Source organism: Anopheles stephensi, chromosome 2 (genome assembly GCF_013141755.1).
Source record: "Anopheles stephensi strain Indian chromosome 2, UCI_ANSTEP_V1.0, whole genome shotgun sequence".
Taxonomy (NCBI): Eukaryota; Metazoa; Arthropoda; class Insecta; order Diptera; family Culicidae; genus Anopheles; species Anopheles stephensi.
The window spans coordinates 69,525,082-69,549,512 of NC_050202.1; the positions used below are offsets into that span (position 1 = coordinate 69,525,082).

General features: G+C 42.9%; 1 protein-coding gene across 7 annotated transcripts in view; it reads right to left on the bottom strand.

Annotated features, from left to right (window-relative positions):
- Positions 1 to 24,431, bottom strand: part of LOC118504541 (broad-complex core protein isoforms 1/2/3/4/5) — a 99,703-nt gene that overhangs the window by 59,513 nt on the left and 15,759 nt on the right. For 6 of the 7 annotated variants that reach the window (XM_036039130.1, XM_036039131.1, XM_036039126.1 and 3 more), the window contains exon 3: positions 22,732 to 22,820. The exons of the other annotated variant lie outside the window; for it this stretch is intronic. The gene's annotated coding sequence lies outside the window, so the exon portion shown is untranslated. The remainder of the gene's footprint in view (positions 1 to 22,731; positions 22,821 to 24,431) is intronic. 7 annotated transcript variants of the gene reach the window in all.

The following is a 24,431-nucleotide window of genomic DNA, read 5'->3' on the forward strand; positions in this document are numbered from 1 at the left end:
CCGAGGATCATACAACTTTCTATTTTAACATCTTTCGGTCTCACTGCAGCCTCTCACTGACTTAGGACATTTTCCGGAAGGAAGGAAAAGAAACATCACAATACACGGGCAAAGCAAAGAAGAGAGAGAGAGAGAGAGAGAGGGAGATAGAGAGAAAAAGAAAGGGAACGCACGAGATGGGATAGAGTTCGGTTTTTGGAGTTGCTCGTCGTTTGTTTTTATTTCCAGCTTTCTTATTATTTATTTTTCATTTTTTTTGGGAGCAAAAACTTCCACCCAGTTCATTGCCTCCCAACGTCTTCAGTCATTTTTCCTGTCTTTCCGTTTTTGGTTTTCAATATTTCGTAATAGGGGGGGGGGATAGGCAAGAAAAAAATCGAGATCTAGAGTGTGTGTGAGAGAGAGAGAGAGATAGAGAGAGAGGCAGAAGGCAGAGGGATTGTGGTGGAGCTTGTTTTCGGGGCACCCTTTTACATTATTAATGAGCAGATAAAGAGAAATGGGATAAAGGATATTGCAACCCCGAATGCAGGATGGGATATGTTGCAAAACGATAATAATAATAAAAAAGCAAGTAAGTACAAATACTTGTTTGGTAAAGGTTAAACAGGTTATGGCACGCACTGTGTCCAACTGAGTTGAGAAATCTCAAAAACACATCAGAAACATGCGTGGTTTTCTTCAAGTTTTGCATTTGTTCTGTTTTGTGTCACAAGTTATTTGCGTTCTGATTGCGTCCTGTTAACTGCAGCAATGTTTTATGTAAATCTGACAACCCATTCGAAGGATCTGCATTACAGCCTTCTAGCTGCCACCCTACAGCCCTCCACTATTGCGCCCATTTCATCTCGGCTCCGTGCGTTTCGCTTTATTCCTCAATATTAGGATATAATATTGCCATAAAATCGTGCCTTCCTGCGCCCTACATCCATCCCCGAACATCCCTATCAAGCGCGATGTCAGTAGTATTAGTAGTGAGCAAAACGGTCGCGAAAATTCGGCCGAAAAAATCTCATCTCATGCAAAGTAAAAAATCGGGAAAAAATCCCCGTCACAACGAGCTCGACTGCTTACTAGGAGTGAACTAGAAAACGACAAAACGAAAATCGCGACCATAAGAAAAACACGGGAGGTGTAAGTGCGAGAGTGAGAAGGAATGACCGAGCGAGAGCGAGCTAGTGTTTTATTTTTTATTCGCGCCGGCATCCTTTGCTTCAAGGATCGGTTTTGCTGGCTGGCTGGGGGCGGGAAGGTTTCTGAGCGAGAGCGAAAGTGAGAGGCGAATCTAGCGAAGTTGCTAACTAACTTCCAGCATCCCAGGAGCCTTCCTACCAACTCCCCCCTATTATCCGCTAACACGACTACACTAGCCATAAATGCTTACTCGTCTCTAATGCGCTCTTCTAATGCAGAGAAGACTAATGCGACTGTGTGTGTGTGTGAGTGAGAAGGGCAAATGGGCCGCGCAAAAAAGGGAAAAATGAAAAAGGGAAGATGATCGTGTGGGGGGGGGAATGGCGACGGCACGGGTCTAACTAGGGGTGGTTGAAGCCGCGTTGCTTTGATGGAAAATTCGCGACCAGAAAAGGCAAAGGAGTCGATCCCTACATTTCCCATACCTCCCAAGCATACACACACACACACACATATACATTTTTTATTTTATAACGGGTGGCAGCTCCACCACTCCCCCTACTCGCCTCCCTATCAACCCCCAGCATCCCCAAAAACAGGGGAGATGTTGTTCTCTAAAATGAACGCAGCGGATCACATCACGCTTGTGTGAGTGAGCGAGAGCAGCAATGACGGCCCTTTTGCTCGTCCTGGCCGTCGCGTGTGTCAGTGTTTGTAAGTCGCTGTGCTGCCGGCAGATCGGACGGAAGGGAGGAGAATTTTTAGAGTGTAGTGTGCTGCGCGCCTCACTGTTTTGGAATAGTGAGTGTGTAGAAAAACGGGGAGGGACGGGCAGGAAAATGGAAAAAAGGCTGCGGAAAAAACGCGGACTTTTTAAAATACATAGTGAAAAAAAACACACGAAATGGCAGACTTAGCGGTTAGAGCAGTGTTAGAGTTGGATGGGGTGGCGGGATTGAGGAAGGAGGGGGTGGAGGTAGGGTATATACCCCCTCCCCCCCTCCCCGTTCCTTCCGCTTTCCACGAGCACCTAAAAGCGCGAGCGCGCACGTCGGGAAGGAGCACGTTTTATTACATTACTTGGGGTAATGTTTGAGTGCTCTCCGGCTCATGTCAATAGACCTGTTATGGCAGTTTTCTTTACAGGCTGCAATTTTTTTTATTCATTCTGCGCGATTCGTTTCTCTCTTCCTCTCCCCCACCTATGGGATGCCACTATCTGCACACCCTCCGCCCCACTTCCCCCCTTCCCCCTCCCCTCTCCCTCGAACTAAAAAACGACCGATTTTGCGTTTTTCAGAGGATTTTTCCACCAGTTTTTCCTGCGCTGCTTGGGTGTAATGTGTATTTTTTTTTTTGCATCATTATTTCGGTTTACGATTTCGGGTACAAACGCGAATGGCGATAGAGTGATAGAGAAACTGAATAGGGGGTGGTGGGGGTGTTACGGGGGTTGGAAGTAGCACAAGAGGCGACGCGCACTGTCGTCGTTTTTTATTCGGTACTTAGAAGCGCACTCGAGGGAAACGCTCGGGCGAGCGGGGAGGGGTTGGTCGGCGGAAAAGCGCCCTCCTTTTTTACATAAGCATTAGGAGGGTTGGCCGCGCTCGTCGGCAGTGGAGTTTGGCTGTCGTGCGCGTTCGCGAATGTTTAAAAATAAGGGTAGTTTGTAATGTAGTTTAGAATTATAGAGAGGAAAACGGTAATAAAACGGCGAGAAAATGAACAGGGGGTGGAAAAAAACGACCGGAAAAACACCCATATTTACCCACTCACCCCCCCTCTCATACATTACCGTGGGCTGGGATGCTGGGAATATGCATGGCATGGTGGCAGGTACATAGATGGTAGGACGGCCACAAGGGGGCCACCGGACGGGCGGGGTTGCGTAACATAGCCGACACATAGTCATCACACGCACTGTATTAGTGAGAGACTGTAGCAGCGAGAACAAAACAACACAACGGGCAAAAAAAAATCGGAAATAGGATAACAAAAATCCGACCCATTCTAGCGTTACCGGGGCCGCCAGAAGAAGTAATGCCGTGGTAGTAGTGGCTGGCCAGGCATAGGAGGACGCAGGAACTGGGGAGCATATCTGCAGTGGTCTTGAAAGTAAAGAAGGAGAAACGAATCGAACAAAAAAAAAATAAACTCCCGACCCGAGCACGCTCTATTCCTTGCGCGGTTGTGTGCATGTAAGGAAATAGCAGCGCATTTGAACTACATTTTCCGATGTGTCTGTAACGAGAGCTCCCCTCCCACTCCCCTAGTCACCCGACAAGGGCGTTGTTCTGCGTCCTGTTTGGCGTCTAAATGCTATATCATAAAGAGGAATTGATGCTGTAATATGTTGAATTATTACATCGGCAGTAAGCCGAAGCGCTGATGGAAAGGAATCGCTAGTGGAGGGAAAGTGCAGAACAGGACGACAGTTCCACTGCAGTGTGGTGTAAATGCGACTAGATTTCTTGGTGTGTGGCCAAATAATTCTAGATGTATGGATAATTAAGAGTCGAATTTCAAATTTGCTTGAATGATGCAAACAAGTTTGCCAGTAATACTGTCCTTGATGAACAAAAAAAAAGGTAACGATCTGATATGAGGACCTCAAGAAGGTAGTAGGAAAATTGTAAATAAACGGTTATGAATAACAAAACAATTAAAATAAACAACATTTATTTTCCTCAGCTAATGTCACGCTTTAAATAGTGCAAGAACAGCACTCAGTTTCTACTTATGATCATCTTGTACTAGATCTGGTTCTACAAGACTCTAAACGGCTGACAGTAACATTAAATGGATTTTTTTTGCAAATGGACAGCATAACTGCTTCCGAGAGGTAGCGCTCTTAGTCAGGACTTGGTGATCAGACCTCCCGTGTCCTAGTTTGAATGAAAGGAAGTGAGATTTTATTTATGTGGTAATTTTTGTTCCTTCTTTTGTTCTACAACTTGAAGAGGCTTATCATTTCCGGCTTCTTTAACTTTATCATCGCAGAAGGATAATCATAAAATAATAAATAGAAATACAAGAAAGCATAATAATAATCAGGTCCTGCCGTGTAACAGACCAGTGGCCTAGTGATCGTCCCGAGTACTTTAATTGACGATTTTTTCAAAACTTATTCTGTATGAGTACATCCTAACCATTTTCAAGATCTTTTTCCATCAACAATACACAATATAGTATTAAAACAGTAAACATTAAATAAGTAACAAGATTTAAGAGGTTTATAAAAAATTTAATTCACATATATTTTAGTAAACTTAAAGATAATGAATTTATTAATTTTGATCATCCCATCTCGGTGAGTTTAAGCAGCCCCTATAGTTTTTTTTTTTTTTTTTTTATTCATAAAGAACGGCCTGGCCGTATTGCTAGCAGTCCCTATAGTTGAACTAAAAACATTTAAAAATTATTGATAAAATGTAATGTTACAAAGTATCTGGCATGAGCGAATTATGAATTTGTCAAGAAAACGCTGTTTCATTTTGTTTAAATTTAAATAAAAATATGATTTCTAAATAAAATTATATCCTATAAATAATTAGAAAAAGGGATACAAATACTGCAATCATTGTTTGAAATTCAAGAACAACCTTGAAAACTTCAGTAAGCATGTCATCACACCAACTTTCACCTGAGACCCGTGCTGCTTTACTGTGGCGGTAGTGCCTTCGCTGACTTTAAAGTGCCTTTCACTGGAATCGCCGTACGAATGGCTGCAATGCCGGTGGAAGAAAAAAAAATCTTGGTCCCAAGAGACTGTGACCACCACACGGTGAGAAAAGTGCCGACGAATACGGATGAACCTTTCCTCGCGAGTCCTTCAGGTTTTTTACACTCGGAGAAAACAAACAAGAAATCCTGCCAGCTTCCTGACGAGGAAAAAGTGAGAAAAACTTTCCCACATTTCCTCATACGAGACACATGCACCCACACCCACAGCGTCCTTTCAATTCCGAAAACCTCCCCTCGATGAAGCTTTAGCTGCTGGTACGATGGCCAGCCAGCTTAGGTTATTTGGTGAAAAGCATGAAGCAAGAAATGGTCCGTTAAGAAAAACGGTCCGACACGACACGGGTACGCGCAACAGATAGAATCCGTCGCCGAGCTTTCGTGGGGTGTCATTTCCGCACCCCCCACCCACCCGACACCAAACAACAATTACCTTTTTTCCCTGAATACTTTGCCCGAACTCGGTCCAGATACTTCGCCTGATGAAGATTCGCACCCGAAAGAGGCGAAAACCCCCTGCAACGGTCTGGCGTGAGAGTAAACCTCCTGCCAGTGGGGCGGAGATTCGGTGGAACTTTTCTTTCTGCGCCGTTTTTTCCGGTGCGGTGGCATTTTTCTTTTTCCACAGCTGATGGAAATCGCCCCAGAGGAACGCCAGCAGTAGGAGCAAAAAAACCATCAACCAAACAGTGGCAAAAACAGCATCTCGGCCGTCGTGTTTGTCGTGCGGGCATCGATTGGGGCAAAATTGGGAGTATAATCTTGACCTCGGTTTGCGTTTGATACATAGGTTTGGTGTTTTCTGGGGAAATTTTGGGGCTGCTTTAAATGCTGACGCTTAAAGCAACCTGCTTTGCTGTCGCCAAGCTCAGGAAAGCCAATTATATCGCCTTCAAGGTAGGCATGGTTGAAGTCGAATATCTTAGGCAGAGTTTTCAAGAATTGAACGAAGGCCAGTGTAAAGCTCTTTATTTCTTCCTGCCTGTTGGACCTGGACTCTATATATCTTCCTGCCGCGACTAGGAGAAATCCTAATTTAAATCAGTCAAACGGTTCCATTACAACGCATCGAGCAGCATTTGAAGCACATCATTCGTCCGGTTACCGTGCCCGGAAATCCTGGCTAGCACGTAGGTACCCACGTACAACAAAAGCTTAGCCATATTTTAGTTGCACCTGCTGCAGAAAGCTCACCCCACGTAATGGAATGGCCTGCGTCGGTCACCATGCCCAGTGAAGCTGCCATAAATAAATGATGCTACACATAATCGATAATATTTATTAAATACGAACCCCGATTCTGTCCCCCGTGGCCAACCGTGGAAAGGATGTCCAGCGAAACACTTCAAAAAATTTCGTTTGCCAAAATAAAGGTCCAGAGGCTGGCCCGGCAACGACGGGGCGCGGGCCTCATTCTGGATTTGATTCGCAAAATGGTCCCGCGCTCAGCCCAGGACGGGATCCGGGAAGCGTCCGATGGTGGGCTGGTATCACCCGCCAAAAAGGAGGTGGCGGATTTTTATAATACATTTTTTATCCGCTCCGGTTTCACTAACCAAGCCCACAACAAATGATAGATGAAACACACACACACAGCCTCACACAAACAAGCACACAATAGTGTAATGGGGATCGATTTTATTTTCGCTCCCTTATTTTATGTTTCATTTTCATTTTTTTTTTTTGTGTGTGTCCGTCCAGTTTTGCTGTCGTTTTGTCCGAGGAAATAAAAATAATAATGAGTTCGGAAAAATGTGCTGCATATAACCAAACCTATTACCCAGACCAGAGGGCCTTCTATATGGACGCACACATATGGATGGTCAGCCCATAATGCTGCCGGTGCTGTGACCGAAACGCGCGGCCATCGTTTATTTGGGAAAACAGACACAAACAGAGATTGTCTCTGTGAGAAACGGGAGATTTTGGTGTGAACACAGAACAGCACCAACAACAAACGAAATAAAAAATGATGGAAAATGATGTGAGTTTTTATTCTTTTTTTTCTTTTTGGGGCTAAAACGCCATTTTGAATATATTATTCAATTTAATAGCTATATAATTTTAAGAGCGAACTAGTGCTAGGTGGTCCTAGCAGGGAGACATTATTTCAGTTAAGTTGTAAATGTTCCTATAGGGATGCTGCACAACTATACTAATGGAATTAGATTTTGTTTTTTATTTTATTTTATTTTTTTCGTTTTTGTTTATATACACAATCGATTAGGGGCGAATTGGATCTTATTAGAGGCTTGAAAATCTTTTTATAAAATTTGCACATATTATAGGAATTCAAAATATATTTAGAAAATGTGTGGTAAGTTTTATGAGTTGAAAGTATCAGTAACCAAACAAATACATGGCCTTAATAAAGCTCGCTCAGTAGTTCTATCAGCTTATGAAGTTAATCAATTAGACTGTTCAGTCACACGATAACAATAACAATCCTTTCGAGAGCTGTTTAAGACACCATTTCAGTAAAAATCAGTGAGCTAAAAAATGAGCTTAACTATCTTACTTAAATGTTTGTATTGTTGTCTCTTTTGTAAAAACCCAATTTCTATTAGGTTAGAAAATTAAGTATTAATTATTTCATTACTGAACAACAGAAACCAAAAACCATGAACAGAAAAGACTTTAGTTTCCAAGTATGAAAAACAAACAATTAATAACTTTTATGAAAATTTATGTATTATATTGACGAAGCACACACTAACTAAACTAACTAAATTTTTGTGAGCTTAATACAGCCAAATTTAACGTACTAGATTTTCAAAAACATTAAAAAAAAATTTTTTAATTTGATGAAAACTATGTGTCATTCGTGCCAAACGACCCTATCAATTAAGCACGTTGGTATTACCTAGTATCAATTACAAGTTCCACTCAATGCCAATCCGTTTGCAAAAACTGTCAAAATTTAGGTCGAAAAAAGGGGAAACATTTTTTTTCTAAATATTCGATTAAACTAAATAATGACACCAAAATTATAAAACAATTAGAGCACAAATCTGGCTTTGGTTCTGCCTCTGGAACACAAAAACGACCGATTTCCACTGCTAACAAGCACATAGGTACAATATGTATAAAAACACATACCAAAAAACGCAAAAAAATAGGGAAAAAAGAGATCGATCGAGGCAGGTAATGGCAATGGTGGGAAAACGTGTCCAAGGTAAATGAGACAAAAAAAAACACGGCCAGGGCAGCACTCACACACATGCTCATATAATCAATGTGTCGCCGAAAAAGATGATGGCACGTGACGAAAAATGGTGATGTGATCAACGACTTTAGGAAGGAGAAACGGGGAAGAAAGGCGGTGTCCTGAGGGATGAGGAGGGAAAAAAGGAAACGTATGTGCTGAACCAAAAAAAAAAAACGGCGAAAACTGAAGCGAAGGGACTGAAGCGTGGTGCGCGCTGCGGTGGATAATTCGGCTACAAGCAAATGAGTAAAAATCGGTAAAACACAACACCAGAGGAAAATGCCTCGACCTCCCCAACTCAACCCACCGAATACCCTTTTCCGGCGGTGTTCGGGTGAGGTGGACTGGAAGGTGGCAGTTGGCAGAAATTTTTACGCGGGATGGTGAAGAGCACCAGCAAAATAAGAGAGTAAAAAACACACGCGCCATACAATTGGTGTCCTTGTATTGGTGCACCCAGAAGATGATTAGGGGTTGAGCGAACCGCACACACATGTACACATGTGGGAGTCTGTGCCAGTGAGGAGGTGAAGAAGCAACATCATGGGGGGAAATAATATTAGAACCATCATTATGCTTGAGCATAGAAAAAGGGATGGAAAAAAAAGAACCAAAAAAGGGGATGCAAAAAACGCCAACTATACTGCGCGGCAGACAGTGCGGTGGGTGTGGTGGAGCGTGGGCACGTCACCATGGCAACATATAAATTCATTTAAAAAAGGAAACACACACTTGCCACTACTCCTAATTTTCGGAAAAGCGAATTTTCCTACAAAAAAAAAAGAATCAGCAAATTGTGACGCTGTATGTGTGTTTGGCCGTTTTTTCGTATCCTTTCCAGCTTCTCGATGAACGCTTGTGAGTGTGTGCGTGGTGTGGGGAGATTTTTAGCGATTTTTTTTTCATTTCATTTGCCCCCTTTTTTGGCGATTTCCTCCACCACCACCTTGTCGTTCCCGCTTTCCGTTCTCCGCACATCAGCATGACTATTTGGTTGCGTACTGTTTGATGCGGATATTATAATAAATTTTTGTACATAAATTAAAGGTTCACCCCTTGTTCACTCGCCCCTCCCAGACACCTCGTGTGGCACGTCTGATCACGTGCTGTACATACATTTACGAACACCGCTACCCATGCGAGGTTCGCATCATCTCCACATTAAAAATCCTTTGTATCCCACCACCAAACAGGCGCACGAGGACATGTATTGTGTGTGAGAGCGTGTGTGTTCTAGGAGGAACTCAAGAGCGACCAAGCCAAGGAACTATGGGAGGACTGGGTGAGGTTTTTGGATACTTCAAAATGTGAAAGAGTTTGAGTAATGCGTGGAATGGCGTGATTTCAGCTATGTATTCTTTTTTGCCATTTTTCGGGAGTTTTTTTTTCTATTGTACTGGAGATCACGTATGGCGTTACTTGTTTTATGTCTTTTTTAGTGCATTTTGTGGTTGTTTTTCTATTTAAAAAAATCAGGTGTAGTTAATAATTTAAGGCTATTTGCTAGATGATGCTATAAAGTTGCGAAGAGGATGCTATAAAGACACGATCGATAGCTTAGCTAATTAGAACGGCGAGATGTTAATAGATCGTGCCACCCTCTCCAACCCCTCTTCCAGGTCTCGAACTCCCCCCCCCCCCCCATACAGGCCCTCTTGTTCTTCTTTATGTCAACGTCGTGGAACTTGGGAGTTTTGTGTATGCAATTAAAAAAAGAGCGACAACGCGACCCAATGGATCATTCTACATAGTTAATTTCATTTTTTTTCTGTTATGACATAAGTAGTCTTATGTTATGCATGAATATGTCTGTGTGCGTATATGATTTATTCACTTCGCGTACGTGCGTGCGTACTCGGTGACGCACGGGGGTTTTTGGAGCGCCTCTTTTCCCAGCGCTGTTCATCCTTCATTGGCAATACCACCCAGAAAAGGTGAAATTTTGGCGTAAATGAGCGATGTTTTTTTTTTCCTTTTATGTTATGTGTGTTTGTGTTTTTGCTGCAGTTCGGGCAGTAATAACATTTCATTTTATTTCGTACCCCTTTTTTTTGGGGGGCGATTGTATTTGGTTAATTTTTGAGCATTGAAACAAAGGTGGAAAATGGTGCAAAAAACGCGCGCACACACACACACATACGCACACAAACAAACAAAAACCAAATTAAATTTCCCCTTCCCGCTCACCACACACACACACAATCCCCCTCGCCACAGGAAACACTTTTCACTACATCCTTTTTGGCATCCCCGAACAGCAGCAGCAGCATCCACAGCATGTTCGCTGTTGCCTCTAGTCTAATGTTTAACAATTCACCAGCTCCACTCAACTGCCACCATTCCAGCCTCTATCCACTCAAACAATACCACTCCCTATTAAATGCCCCCCAGACCTCCCTCCCCCCTCCCTCCCCACGGCCCTGTCACTCGGCTTTTCACCACTATATCACACTCTGTAATGATATGAAAGTGCGTTCCAATAGCCAAATGGGAAAGCGAGACCAAGGAGCCTCGGTTTGATGGTTTTTTTTTTTGTGCAACGTAAGCTTCACGAACGAGACAGCAATATCCGAAAAACAGCTACAACAAAAAAAACCCAAAAAAAGCAAAATAAAAAGCGAGTGAGAGAGTGAGCATTAACGACAACGAGAGGCACATGCGTAGAAAAATAAATGACACATAAAATAAAATCTCGCGGATACCAAAAAGGGAACCCGGGCAGCCGAAAAACGACGTTAGCACACACGTTAGCGCAATTTTCCACGCCCCCTTCTACGTGGAGCCTCCAAGGGTGGGGTTTGGGGGGGGGGCTGTTTCGCGTGAGGGTGCACCAGGGGTTACAGGACGACTACTAACGAAATCCTTTTCCGTGTGCTCATTACCCCTTTGTTTTTTTGGCCGTGGTGAGGATATTCGCTCTTCGTCCCAAATAAACAATTTTGGGCCGAAATAAAATCGAAAAATGGCAACCAGATCGAACAGCCCAGAAAACCAGAACAGTTTCACATCCTGATGAGATCTGACGCACTCAGCTCACTTTTGTTTACAAATCTACCCACAAAATCTTGATTGCTTTGTGAAGCTGCGATCCCGAAACAGCATCCCGAAAGTTTAAGGTCCAAAAAGTGAGCAATTGGATGCTTTCGTTGGCAAAAGCGAGCCACAGTACCAAGTCATTCGTTTCGTGGGTTAAGATCACTCTTTTCCATCACGTCGATCGACTAGTTTTCGCGGGGTTTCACTCTCCAATGGCAGCCGAATAAATAAGTCATTTTAATTTTAAACCGTAAAGAAAGCGAATTATGGAAAACGGAAAAATAACATCACCAGCGCGGGTAACCAGTGCGAGAGATTGACTGCTGCCGCAGTTTTCCGACGGAGGACGGACTCAAACTCGCACACACACACACATGCCATTTACATACCTTCTTCCACCAACTCATTCCCTTACCTTCTCGCACCACATTTGGTTCTCCGGCAAGTTCTTCTATCAAGGCTCGGTTTTAAGACCGAGAAGCTTTTTTCCTCGAGCGGGACTAAATTTTATCTACTCGTGGCTCCTTCTTTCATAATGTATGTGTGTGTGAGTTTAGGATAGGTATATGACACACGCGAACGGGAGACACGATCGATTATGCTGCTTAAAAACGCGAGTTACACATTACACGTACCCGGGCCAGCCCAAGAGGAAGATTTCGTCCACAATAAAACAGAACACATAAAGAAGAGCGCTCAAGAACTCGCTCGCTCTGGAAGATTTCGAGAAGCATGTAATATTTATTGCGCTTGAGTGTGCAACTGGAGTATTTGATTTTGATTTGCGAGTGTTTTTGTCTTATTAAAAGAGAACTAACTGGAAACTTCTCCATAAACAGGATTATTTTGTATTGAAATAAAGATTCAAATATATTTGAATGAAACAATTGGAACTGATTGATTGGCTATTATAATTACTTATAACTGGGATTTGACGGCACATGCCGTCATAATTATAAATAAATAAAACTGGGATTATATTGCTGAAGAATATTTCATCATGTTGCCACATTAGGGAATTCTACATATACATTGACGAATTATAGAATAAGAACAGTTTAGTAACACGATTCATTCTTCAAAGAGATGGTAAGCTATGCAAAAAGCAACCTCTTCAAACTATGGACCTATTAAATTTAAAAAGAAATATTACGCTTCAAAGCAAAACCAGCCGAAAAGACATAATATCTAGCTAATCAACAATAATTATTCTTCAGTAGACCATTCCTCGCAACATCCCCCAACTGAAGTGAATAGTATTTAAAAATTTAAATTAGTCTACAATTCAAAAATAAAAGAGCGTCTCTCGTGAATGCAAAATAAAACATTCCCATTTTCTTCCCTAACAAAAGCATACGAGTCCGCATGACCTAGTCTTATCCTGTGCCCGCTAGACAGCGCAGACGAATCTTCCCGAATGTGGTCAAACGATGCATTGAACGATCTCGTACCCGTAGATAAATCGTACCCGTCTCAAGGGGCTCCAATTTCAATCCCAAAACCGACGGCTGCACGGCACAAAACGAATAGAAAATGTGCAACAGAACGTGAAACGGCACGGAGAACGAGTGCAAACGAGTCGGTCGCTACGCCATGCATCGCCTCCTCTTCCCATAACAACTTTAATCTTATTTTATCGTGACCTTGGCGAAACCTCCTAGAGACTGGAAGCTCCGAATGGCAGCCGCATCTAGCAAACGGGTGGACTGGTGTTGCAACGCCGCAAGAATTCACCGAATTTAGTTGACGGACCCTCCAGAACGAGTGTGCGCCACGATAGACGAAAAACCTCGACGAAGGCAGAAGAAAAAGGTCAAGCTGCTGCTGCCGATGCACGGACGACAGCATCGCGGCAGACGATGACCGGCGAGAAATAGGAATAATAATAAAAAACAGACCAACCACCACCACCAATCAGCCAAACGCAACTGGCGGAGACGGAGAAACAGACCAGCGCGGAGAACGCGAAAAAAACACGTTGTCTAGCGGCACGGAAGTAGGCGACGTTAGATCAGCGCACGTCTGGATGCCAACCAGCAAAAGTGGGGAAACCCAAGAAGCCAGCTGCAAACAGCAAGAACTAGAAGAGTGCGCTAGTCCGTGTGGAATAAAATGTGCAGCAACCGACCGTACGTACGTACTTCGGAAGGCGCAACACATCGCGCACCGCTCCGTTCGCTTGCGTTTCCTGTACGTGAGGAAGACGTTTGGAAGGAGGTCACTCAGTACTGCTGCTCTTTGTCTAGCCGTCCGCTCGTCAGTGGGCCACTTGCTGCTCGTTGTCGCCCGTCGCCCTGTAGCAGTGTGTGCCAGCTGTGTGTCCGCCGTCTTGCTTCTTGCGCTGATTGTATCGTGCCCGGCATGTTGGCCCAGACCTAGGCACACTTCCACAGCACTGGGGTGGGAAAACGGCGTTGGGGTGGTTGGGGGTAAAATGAAATCGAAAGTATACACACATGCCATGCCGTTTGTCGGGAAGACGTATGTGTGTGCATAGGCGGCTGCATGCACGGTGAGCGATGGACCGGCCGGGAATAGCAAAACCATGACCGACCGACCGACCGACTGAGAGTGCAAAGATGTAGGAGCGACACATGCTGTAAGCTCATCTCGTACGGCGGCGAAACCTGGTGCCGCACATTGAAGATGCATGAAGTTTTCCGTGTCTAGGGCGTGTGGAGTTTGGAAAAGAAAATGCTCTTTAATCTCGCTCTCATTTCTTTGGAGCTCTGTGGAGAGTCAGCAGGACATATTCTTTTATATTTGAAATGCTTATGTTATTGATGTTTTGACTAGATCACTGTTTTGGTAAGTAACTTATAATGAACGTTTAAATTAATACATTTTGTTGATACTCTTTTGGTTGCAATAGTTACCAATTCAAAATGCCATAAAAGGAATCATAAGATTGTACAGTTGACTAAGAGTACGGTTCCCGTGAATTCTGTAATAAAAACAAACTTTACTCAGGTTATATCCCCGTCGTTCTGTAGCAAATAAAAGAAAAAGTACTTAAACACACTAGTATATAATGTGGACATTATCCGGTTCTACAGTGAGTATATTACAAAGAATAAGAACCTTATCATAGAATCTTTATCTCGAAAGCCTGACTACATCAGCTTCTACTGCTTTGGCACTGCAATTCCGAGAGTTATTAGCCATACACCTTTGACTGATTGGTCAGCTTCGTCCAACGTAAGACCTAGCATATAGACCACTAGGCCACCAGGTCCGGCTGGTCATAGCATCATAAATGGTATTTTTTTACTTTTATTTTTAAACTAAAAATTTTACTTATTTCACACAAAGTTTTGAATAAAATTTCATTGAGCTCGAATGTTAAAGGCTCACATAACCTTTGCTAGAAGTATAACAATTTTTTTTCATAAACAACGGCCTGGTTTAACAAAATGTTTTAATAAAATAATTTAAATTTAAAAAATCTTTTGCTCATATAGCTACAAAAAATCTAAAAGATGGCATAGAGTAAATGCTTCTACAATACTATTCCTGGATCTTGTCTATTCTTACTACAATAAAGTTTTAGGGTCTTCTATAAGATTTTTAGCCCTAAGAAATTCAAACTAACAACTGGCCGAAGCGCTATTAGTATTATCAACTCAAGGAAACCAGAAAAAGCTCGGCGGAAAAAGTTTAAACATACAAAAAATTACAATATGACCAACTTTAAGAATCCTCAGTGTTTGGGATATAGTTTTTTTTATAAAATATAAAAAAATTGCGGATAGTTGAAAAAGTGAAAGTAACGATTCCAACTTCTAATTGTCATTCTTAAATATTATTCATCCAGCCATTCCAGACAATTTTTAGTTACCCTTTCAATGCTTTAGCCAGTTTTTCTACGAACTATTCCAATCTAATTAGCTGAAACTCATAAAGAAACCATCGCAAAAAAAATGTCTGTGGCAGACGGATCAAATCACATCGTTACACCCACACCGACCACATAGTAACAAAAAGGCTATTTGCATCATAACTCCCGGACACAATTCCCAGCTCCAGACAGGCTAGTAAGAAATCGGTAATAAAATCGCAAAGAAACAGACAACAACGCACGAACGAACGAAATGGAACGAAAAACAACCAAGAAAAAAAGAAGGAATTGAAGAATTGCCATTACTCAGTCTAGCAGGCCGCCCCGTCTGGCCAAGATGCGTTTTTTTATCTTCCTCTTCTAAATCTCCAATAGTACATCAGAAGAAGACTGCAAACTATTCCACGGTGCGTCCAAGAAGAGTTAACCCACGGTACTGAATGTTGTCTCGGCGGCCGTACTGTTGGCCCTAGCTCCAACTTCGCCCTGCAGAACACACATGTAGCCGAAAATAATAATGGAAACCAGCCGCAAACCCTCAAACTTAACCCCTTCGCTTTGGATCAAACCATTCGCAGTGTGCAAGCTTGTTGCAGTTTTTATTTCGATTTTGTTTTCCGCTCGTCGTTCGTTGGGACGTACGGGTGTCATCGACAAAAGTGGGAACACACGATCGTGGAACCTCTTTTTTGGTTCTGTTGCTTCCCTTACCACATCGTACGGCCGACCACCGGAAAGGCACCAGGCCGTTCGCCTACTGAGAGTGCAACAACAGTGTCTACACCACACGCAGCAAAGGCGAAAAAGAACCGCAACTTGCATTAGAATGCCAAAAATAGGGTGCAACAGAGATGGAGTGCTAGCGACTCAGCGGGCTATTCTCTTCACTCACTCACGCGTCAAGTGTTTGGGCAGCCAGCCAGGGTCCCCGCCGCAACTTTATCTTCCCGAGGGTGCTGGGGTGGGTTGCAACGCGTAGGAACGAACGAGCCCCCTGTCCCACACCAGTTAGGTTTATCTACCCTCCTCTGGGTTCCTCCTCCCCTTCTCGCGCGTCCCCTCTTCCGTAGCTCTAAGCTGCACAATCTAGCAAAGTCGCGCACCGGGACGTTGGGACATTGGCGCAGACGAAGGAAGTGCGAATGAACTCCATCGCGCATCGCTCCATACTTCCCTTCTGTTTTTCACCCCTTGAAAATATGGCGACTCGCTCCCGCTCACACACTCTCTCTCTCTCGATCTCGCTCGCTCTCTCGTAACCCCACTCCTAGGAAAGTCGCAGACGATCTAATCATATCGCATAGTTGCTGCTGCTGCTGCTGCTACACGGTGCAACGCGCTAATGCGCTTGGGTCTCGCGTTCAAGGTCAGACACAGACGAATGATTTGATCGTTTTCCTTTTTTTCATTTTTGCGCTCTTTTTAGACAAGCAACATTTGTTTGCGGTTAGGTGTGTGTGTGTGTTTGTGTGTGGGTCTGTTTTCTTTGCAACCCCCATTGTCGCTCGCTCTCTCTCTCTCGCTCGCGCTCTCTAAGCGCAATCATCATTCCTGCTTTTTGTCTGCCTGCGATCGTCGTTTAGTTTCGTTTTGGTTTTTTGCCTTGCTCTTGAAGAACTCACATTTGGTTAGATTTCAAGGTTACATTAGAGCCGCCGCTATTAGGGGAGACCATCATTCCTTGGCTGATTTTTTGGAGAGTGGGCGATGTCTAGCCGGGAGGAAACCTGGGGTGACTGCATTCAGCACGATTTGGGTTTGGAGGAAACGGTTTGGCGAATTGAGGGACGGCGTGGTGATGGAAGTTTCTAGTGGTACGGTCAGACAGTCTGCGCTTTAAAAATGTTAACAAAGAATTGAAATGATTTTCTTGGAAGCGCTACGCCAATGCGAGAATTCAACACGATCCCGTGCATTTGATCATTTGTGGAACAGGAAGTTTGGAGAAAGAATTGATTAGTTGGGGATGAAAATTGGAAACAAAGGGGATCTCAATAGGAAATATTATTTTATAGGTTACTGACTTGCTTGAACTAATCATTTTAAGGAAACTTCTCATTATCAGAGGTTAGTAAAATATAATCAAAAATCTTGGTAAAATAGTCTATACCTTTAAACCTCAAAGTTCAGGCACGGTCATCTTTCATTTTGCTATCGTTCCTTCCTTCATTATCACCGTTCGACCGTTTCTCTGGCCCAGCGCTTGCTTTGAACGATTAGACTTGTGCCAGCACGCTAACGACCATCGTTGCAAACAACCCAAACCAAAGTTCGATGACATTTGGTGAATGCAAAATACACATTTAGTCAACATGTTCTGCATACCGCATGCAACAACAACAAAAAGACCCCGGTGGCGCAGGGTGTAGAGTGCAATGATGCACCCCACCCCTCTCTCCTCTCTCTCTCTCTTCCCGGCCACCACCCCCTCAACACGCGGGGAGGGTAGATTTAAGATCACGCGCTCGGTCGACCGTTGAGCAGCAGTGCAGCAGGGTGTGAAACATTTTCGGTCTCAAAAAATTCTGGGCCGCAAACAAATTTCAAAACAACGCTTCTTCCTCTTCGCCGTTTCGGGTTGGAGCAAACATTTCAAACCACAGCCGGCTGACCAATGAAGCTGACGAAAACGGACGAAGGAAGTGCATTTCTTGAGGGGGGGGGCTGTGTTGAGAGCCAAAGAGTGAGCGAGAGATATCAAACTGCCAAGAAGTGGCCGGCGTACACATTTGAGCCAAAGTTTGGCTTGACCTGGCCGTTCGTGTGTTGGTGTGGATGCCGGACCGAGTGTGTGCGCTTGAGATTGCCCACCACCAACATCCCAGAGTGCATTGACATCACTCTATGCTTGGCGGGTTTCACTTCAACACCCAGCACCGTCAATGACGACGCAGCAACAAAACCTCTATTTATATTTGACGGCAGAAGGCTTTCGTCTTTTCCACCCCGTCAACCTGGTCACCATTATCGCGCGCATCCCGTCGGACAAGAGGAAGACTCTTGCCACGCACACCAAACACCAAATGTTCGTCAAAATCATGTTGTGGGGCAAGAGAAGAGCTCAAAAAAAAAAAAAAGGACGGCAGCACTCATATACACTTTTTTGTGCATTATTCTATATTTACTTTCTTCGTCTCGTTCTTTCGCTTTCCCTCCTTACCACCCCACAGGACGGCCAGTCTAACAACAGTCATCACTATCGGGCCTTGCAAGCGAACGGGAAACATAAATACTCCATATTCGCGCCACCCCAAGAGAGATTTCTTCGGAAATAACACAAATGCAAGCAACAACGAAAAAAAAAAAAAATGTGTCCGCAAATTAGGTCAAACGCAGTTGGAACGCAAACCCTCTCCCTTCCATTCCCTGTTCCATCTTACTCCACTTCCACGCCAGACAATGTACTTTGCATTTGGAATGAATGATCTTTTCCTGCGAGCAGAAAACGGTCGTCTGGGACGAAGCGGCGTACGCGATACAACAAAACCAATAATAAGCCCCGCGTTCGATCCGTGTTTGCCTAGCAGCGCATACAAGAAAATGCATTCCAGTTTGGCATTTTAAAATTTGACTCTTTTTTTAGGGGTTTTTGGGTCTTTTTTTTTTGTATGACACGTTTGATGAATGCGTGTTTTTGGATACCATAAATTCAAAAATCGTTAACAAAATGGTGTCATGGAATGAAATTTTTTAGAATCGATGAATAATAAATTGGTGGAAAAAATTTGAAAACTTAAATCATTTCAGGTAATTATTAAACAAATAATATACAAAATGGCATAACATATTAGATATGAGATGAAAGTTCAACATACCACAGTTCATGGTACTACTACATTTTATTCATAACAAATGACAGATACATTATTTTATTTTTTATAATAATTGATATGGTCATGTCAATACAACGTGCTGAACTCTCATAAAGATGAACCTGGAGGTTATATATTCAACGGAATTTTTATCTCGTTACAGTTGAACAGTTGATGAATATTTGCAAGGATTCTCCACTGCCTACCACGAAAAAGGCTGTGGACGAAAATGACTATAAATGCTATTTCACAACAAATTAGCTCACAATTCAATTCAGCGAACTAACGTGGTTCGTAACTTAGGTAATTCATGATTTTGACTGTTCAAAAAAATTATGAGCTCACCTCAGTGCTAATTTACTTCACGTGTTGAAGAGACTTCCAGGTCCCTGGCAGTCTCAAACCTCTGTGTTGTGCTATTGTTAGATCAATTTAAGAATTTACAGGTATAACTTTGATCAGGTCAACATCAGGTCATTCTAGTAAATAGTAGCATTCGAACAACGACTCAGTGCATTTTCTCACTCTAGTTCCAGGATCCTGACAGCATTTTAAGGCTTTCTATTATCTATACTGAATTTATATCGATCAAATTTGGAACTGATAAGTCTTCATAACAAAAATGTTACTTCTTACAGTTTTCTGAATAGATTTCTTCTGAAGGATTTTAAAACATCTTGATTTAGATGCAGATATGAACCAGATATGCTTTATGAACCAATTTAAGTAAAGATTATAACGCTTAATAGACTGTCTTAATGCTAATAAAGCTCTCATTAAGCTGTTTTGTAAATACACACGTTATTAAAGTAAGACATATTCATATTCATTAATCAATATCGTCTCTCTTAAAAATATCAACGTTATAAAACTCGCTGTTTCACTTTTGAGCACAAGGTTTTGTACAACTTCAAAGAGAGAAATGCGAAATTTAATCTTTGAAAATAATACCAATCACCTGCCAAACAGCTCCAAGTGCCAAGTGCTGCCAGATCATACGGAATAATAATGACCGCGCAACACGTTTCTTCCACACACTCACGCACCTTGCTTTCTGAAGGTGCAATTCCATGGTGCACAAATCATAAAAGTGCTGGAATTAACAAACAACCAACAGCAACAAAAACACGTGATGCCTATTCGGTTTACTTACTTTGTGCCCTTTTAAGTCGCTATCCCACATTGCATCACCAAATGTCAGCCAAAACGGATAAAACAATCTTTGTGAGGTAAATGCAATTTCGGGTGGGGAGTTCGGTCCGCTGCCAATCTGATTGTTTCATCGGTGGGTATGTAGACACTTGCAGCCTGCTGGACGCTTACCTACTTTCGACAAGGACGCAACGGTACTAAAATTAACGATTATCCCCTAAAACCGAACTCGAATGGTGTTGGCTGCGCAATTGGCAGGACACAAACACGTTTTGTTCAAAAACTTGAAAAAAAAAATTAAAAAAGAATTTGTTTTAAATATTTTTTTTACGATGATGTTCAATGTCTCAAGCTCTTTTAAAGCCTCTCTTGCGTCAAAGTAATGTAAGAAACAAACTTCCAGCTCAATAAAACTGTTGAGTAAGACGATGACAGGCAGCGAGGGAATTTAATTTCCATCCGGATTTATTTCGACCAGACGGATTCGTCTTGGCTTTTTTTTTCTGCTTGTCGAACGGGGTTTAAAACCATGAATAAAACCACAAAATAAAATCGACTTATTGCAACTCACTTTCACTAAAACCGACGTGTAACAGTCGCGGACAACTGCAAAACAAGACAGCCGAATTGCATCCGTGAATCACGTGATGGCCAAGGCGAATGCAACGCCCAAAGGAGAATTGAAAGCAATAGGAAACGATGTCTGTTGGATTGAAGTATTGCAGTATTGAGGAGTTATATTGACGTACAGTGTTTCAGTATAGGGAATAAATCTAAAAATATGAGTAATAACATTCTTTACAACAAAAGGCAGCTTCTGTTTTGCTTAAGATGTGGCTTAAAAGCTAATAGGAAATTTTCCTCTATAATTCCCATCTCAACTGCAGGCAGTTATTCATAATTCGTTCATAAGTTTATACAGCGCTTTATCGCCGCCTCAAAAAACTTTCACCAATAATTATTAGTACCGTAACCACGACAGCTTCACAGTTTGATCAGAAAGCTGGTTTTGGATTCCCTACAAAAATAACCAAACGCTTACTGCAGCTTCTCTTCTTCCTTGCGCAACATAATCTGCATCCTTTTACTTTAACGGATCTGCACGCACATGCTGCTCTCTTTTTAGAAAGACGGCCACGGGTTAATGCACACGAACGAGAACAAAAAATCGATCGATCAAAGTCATATGATCTCAACACCCAGCGAGGGATGGAAGAAATGTGGTGCAATGCATTAGCCAACGATGCATTCGATGCACAAAGCAATGGGTACACACCAGAGCGAAAACAAAAAACTGAAACGGAAAAGAAAGGAATGACGGCGCCATTTGCAGTAAAAGCCAACATCGACGCTTACAGACGCTCGCCATTTCGTTCCAGGGGCACGATCATCATCCTGGTTTACAATTTTCGCTACCAAAAAGGAACACTGCACACACAAACACACATAAGTGCATACCAATACATCAGAGTGCCGTTTGTAGAGAAATGCATCATTCCCATGATCTTCACATGATCGCGCCGCAAAGATGATGATGCAGTGTATTTTTGGGCTAATGCAACCAAATGCACCGGGGCCAGCTAGGAGGGAGGGACAGGGCTAGAGGGAAAAGGGAAGCTGCAACCGGTCGCACCAGTAAAAGGAAACGTGGTATGAAAAATCAACAAAGCACGCAATCGGTACGCGCACCACTACGATCCTTGGCAGGGTTCAGAAGTATGTCAAAGACTTGCAACTTGAAACTTGTATATCCTCTCGTAATGATTTCGATGATGCAGACTTTAAAACGAAAGAAGGTGAGAAAGAGATCCGAGAAGAAGAAAACCGAGCGAGATGAAAAAAGTCACAAAAAGGGTAATGATGTGCGAGGGTACAGCGTGAAGAAAATATAGGAGGATACCATCATGGAACGCTAAATTGCATCCTGATGCACGCCTGCCCGGCGATCTACCTACGTACATGATTGGCAAAACGAAACCTCCCGAAAATGCCCGAGAGAAGGGAGAATGTAATTTTTAGGCAAAAATCTACTCTTTTTCTCATGCAGACAGGCCTAGTAGGAGTGCTGAAAGACGACGGCCGGATCTCGGCGGCTGCCTCTTGGCGGCTTGGGATACGTGAACAATATCCAACAAATAGCTTCATCCAGCAAATGCGGACGAACCGGTTTTCCCGTGAATTGCCACCTTTTTTGGGAACGCTCCTTGAAATTGCACCACCGAAAAAAAAATGTAAGCTTTAAGCAGATGGATGTCTTATGTGCGTTTCGATGCATTATGAACTTTTTCTTCGAACAATTCTTTGAGTCTCTATTCCTAGACTTTCCTAAGCATTAAGCCTTGAAACAATTTGGCACAATAAACGAAGATGTAGTTAAGATAATGTAAAAAGGAATTTAATTTCCATTACTTGGACTTCTTGAAAAAATACATTAAATAAATATTATGCTTCCCTTATATTCTTTTGGTACACTGATATGAATTAAGAGTATCTTGAACTATAATATCATCTCACGAAAAATTTTATATAGTACACCAGGTACAGGTCAACTCAGTGCTGAATTCCCCTACAACCTGCTGATGAAAAATTGTCACGGCGAAGCGAACGGGAGATAGAGATAGAATGGCCAATAATTTAAACCGCTGCGAAATGGCAACGACCTCCAAAAATGTTTCCCCAAAAACTAAAAATGCAACCCCAACCGCTCTATGTGTTTGCTAGCAGGAGTGGACCCATTATAAACGATGCATCTTTTGGTCCATCATCGCGCGCAGAGATCACGACACGAAACCTGTTATTGAGGGACCAACCTGTATCTAGTGGTGATGGAGTGGGCAGACCCGTGGGCAGAACGGGGGTGCATTTGTTTCCAGCCGAGCGCCAACTGCTGCTTCTGCTGCTGCATTGCAATAGACGTCAGAAGAAACGGAGGAGAAATCAGGAATTGGTTAATTTTTCTTGCTTCAGATTAAGTTCGTTCGTTACAGTCAGCACCAACAACAAAAAAACGACACCCCTCTTGGGAGAAGAAAGCAGCAGTTACTACACCGAACAGGGGAAAAAATTTAAGCGAATTTCATTTCATCGTTTCGGTCATTATTTTCCCAACATTGAAGATGCAGTGTGTTTGTGTGTGTGACTGCGTGTAAAATGTGCATTTGGGGTAGGATGTTCGTGGTAATTACTAAATTTCTTTCCCAGTCATTTTCTACCGATTCCTCCCCAGTCGGGTGGTGGTCCCGTGCGCTCTAGCAAAGCCGACTGACAACAAACATTTTCTCAGCTCCAACGAAACCAGGATGACGAAAATTGCGCCGACAATATTTGTCTCGGTTCAATTGTTGCGCTGCATTGTAAACAGGTACACAGGTAATGACACAAAGGAAGAAACATCTGCAGGACAGTAACAGCAACTGCAAAAAAATGTCATAATAAGAGATTTCGTGCAATTTCCTAAATTGCATGTTCAAGAAAAGGGGCGGAAATAATTAAGCCTTTCTTTGTGAAGGTGCTTGTAAGGAAAAAAGGCACGAGAAAATTCTATTTGTAGTTGAAACAAACAAAAAGTTTCTTATCAAAATAAATCTTTAAGTGAAAGAATAAATCTAATGTTATTTAAAAACTCTTCTCATCTTTCCGATTTTTTAATAGAAAAATAAAATTCAAAATGAAGGACACAAAGCACCCACCAAAGTTAGCAAGTTTCGCTAAACCAAACACACCGTGCAGCTCAAAAATGGGCACCCAAAATAGCGATCATCCCTCTTACTACCTCGTCCCCCTACTTCGGACCACCGCTCAAGCGACTGCAGTCAAGTTTCAACCATGGTGCATCAAGTTTCACAAAAACTAAAGGCAACAACTACTGATTGGATGGAACGCATCGGGCGAACCCGCTGCCTTTTTGTAATTGGCTTCTTCCATCGAAACTAACAACCCATCTTGATCACAAACTTCCTCCCAGATCGAGTCAAACCTTCTCAGTCTAAGAAGAAAACAACGCATGAGCATGAGTAGCAAAGCTAACAACCCCCGAAAAAAAAACTAGCAACCGGGTGGTGGGGAAGGAACGAGTCAGCGAGGGAAGGGGGGGGGGGAGAGAAATGTGCAAGGAAACTAGATCAACCCACACGGCAGAAAAGGACGGACGGCGCATAAAGGCCAGCACAATTTAGGTCCAATTTTGATTTTTTTGTGTATTGGCGGAGCACACACACACAAACACAGCTCAGCTATAAAATGCAGTTTTTTGGCGCTTCCATGCTTCTTCCATTCGCACACAGTCGTACGAAGAGGGTAAAATCGAGCTGGTCGCGCAGCGCTGCACTGCACACTGCACAAAAATTCCGCTTTTTGGTCATTGACCTCGTGATGTGGCCTACCAGCACTACCACCACCTTCCTGACCCACCGCAACCCCGCACAAGGATAGGAGCTGATCAAATGCGCAAACCTAACCTCTTTCTCTCACACACACACACACCCTCCTCAATACCGCTCCCACCCGCTCA